Source organism: Cetorhinus maximus, chromosome 31 (genome assembly GCF_964194155.1).
Source record: "Cetorhinus maximus chromosome 31, sCetMax3.hap1.1, whole genome shotgun sequence".
Lineage (NCBI taxonomy): Eukaryota > Metazoa > Chordata > Chondrichthyes > Lamniformes > Cetorhinidae > Cetorhinus > Cetorhinus maximus.
In genome coordinates, this window is record NC_135909.1 from 23309446 (window position 1) to 23312320 (window position 2875).

Genomic DNA, 2875 nt, shown 5'->3' on the forward strand with positions numbered 1-2875 from the left:
AACCTCAACATTGAAAAACTCCAACAAATTCAACAACAACCTCAACAATGAAAAACACCAAAAAATTCAACAGCAACCTCAACTTTCAAATACACCAACAAATTCAACAAAAACCTAAGCAATGAAAAACACCAAAAAAATCATCAACAACCTCAACTTGGAAAAATACAAAAAAGATAAAAACAAAACCTTTGATAACACCAATAAATTCGACATCAACCTCAATACAGAAAAGCACAACCAAATTCAACATCAACCTCAGCAATGAAAAGCGTCAAAATATTCAACAACATCAACCTCAGCAATGAAAAGCGTCAAAATATTCAACAACATCAACCTCAACAATGAAAAACACCCAAAAAATGCAACAACAACCTCAACAATGAAAAACAAGAAAAAAATCAACAACAACATAAACACTGAAAAACTCCAACAATTTCAACAAGAAACGCAACAACGAAAAACATCAAAGAATTCAACAACAAACTCAACATTGAAAATCACCATCAAATTCTATAAAAACCTCAACAATGTAAAACAGCAAAAAGTTCAAAAACAACCTCAACATTCCAAAACACCAACAAATTCAACAACAACCTCAAGAATGAAAAACACCAAAAAATTTAACAACAACCTCAACTTTAAAAAACAGCATCAAGTTCAAAAACCTCAAGATTGAAAAACACCAACAAATTAAACTGCAAACTCCACTTTGAAAAGCACAGAAAATTTTAAAAGAAACATTGATAGCACCCATAAATTCAACAACAACCTCAATATTGAAGATCACCAACAAGTTCAACAACAACCACAACAATGAAAAACATCAAATAATTCAACAACGACCTCAAAAATGAAAAACACCAAAAAATTCAACAACAAACTCAATATTGGAAATCACCAACAAATTCACCAATAACCTCAACAATGAATAACATCAAAAAATTCAACAACAAGAAACTAATAAATGAAAAATACCAAAAAATTCAACAACAACATCAACATTGAAAAACTCCAACAATTTCAACAACAACCTCAACAATAAAAAACACCAACAAATTCAACAACAACCTCAACAATGAAAAACACCAAGAAATTCAACAACAACCTCAACAATGAAAAACACCAAAAAATTCAACTACAACCGCAACTTTGAAAAACACCAACAAATTCAACAACCTCAACATTGAAAAACAACAACAAATTCAACTGCAACCACAACTTTAAAAAATTCAAAAAAGTTCAAAAAAAACCATTGATAACACCAACAAATTCAACAACAACCTCAATATTGAAAATCACCAACAAATTCAACAACAACTTCAACATTGCACAACACCAACAAATTCAACAAAAACCTCAACAATGAAAAACACCAAAAAATTCAACAACAACATCAACATTGAAAAACTCCAACAATTTCAACAACAACCTCAACAATAAAAAACACCAACAAATTCAACAACAACCTCAACAATGAAAAACACCAAGAAATTCAACAACAACCTCAACAATGAAAAACACCAAAAAATTCAACTACAACCGCAACTTTGAAAAACACCAACAAATTCAACAAACTCAACATTGAAAAACAACAACAAATTCAACTGCAACCACAACTTTCAAAAATTCAAAAAAGTTCAAAAAAAACCATTGATAACACCAACAAATTCAACAACAACCTCAATATTGAAAATCACCAACAAATTCAACAACAACTTCAACATTGCACAACACCAACAAATTCAACAAAAACCTCAACAATGAAAAGCACCAAAACATTCAACAACAACCTCAACTTTGAAAAACACCAACAAATTCAACAATCTCGACATTGAAGAACACCAACAAATTGAACTGCAACCTCAACTTTGAAAAATACAAAAAAGTTCAAAAAAAACCATTGATAACACCAATAAATTCAACAACAACCTCAATATTGAAAAGCACCAACAAATTCAACAACAACCTCAACAATGAAAAACACCAACAAATACAAGAAAAACATCAACAACGAAAAACACCAAAAAATTCAACAACAACACAACTTTGAAAAACACAAACAAATTCAACAACATCAACATTGAAAAACAGCAACAAATTCAAATACAACCTCAACATTCAAAAACACCAACAAATTCAACTAAAACCTCAACATTGAAAAACACCAAAAAATTCAACAACAACGTTTACTTTGAAAAATACCAACAAATTCAACAACCTCATCATTGAAAAACACCAAAAAATTCAACAACAACCTGAACATTCAAAAACACCAACAAATTCAACAAAAACCTCAACCATTTAAAGCACCAATAAATTCAACAACAACCTCAATATAGAAAATCACCAGCAAATTCATCAACAACATTAACAATGAATAACATCAAAAAATTCCACAACAACGACCTCAACAATGAATAACACCAAAAAATTCAACAACACCCTCAACATTTGAAAAACTCCAACAATTTCAACAACAACCTCAACAATGGAAAACATCAAAAAATTCAACAACAACAACCTCAACAATGAAAAACAACAAAAAATTCAACAACCCCAACATTGAAACAAAGCAACAAATTCAAGTACAACCTCAATATTGAAAATCACCAATAAATTCAACAACAATTTCAACTTTGAAAAACAGCAATAAATTCAACAACCTCAACATTGAAAATCACCAACAAATTCAACAACAACCTCAACATTCTAAATCACCAACAAATTCAACAAATACCTCAACAATGAAAAACACCAAAAAATTCAACATCAACCTGAACTTTGGAAAACACAAACAAATGTAACAACCTCAGCATTGGAAAACACCAACAAATTCAAAAACAACCTCAACATTGAAAAACTCCTACAAATT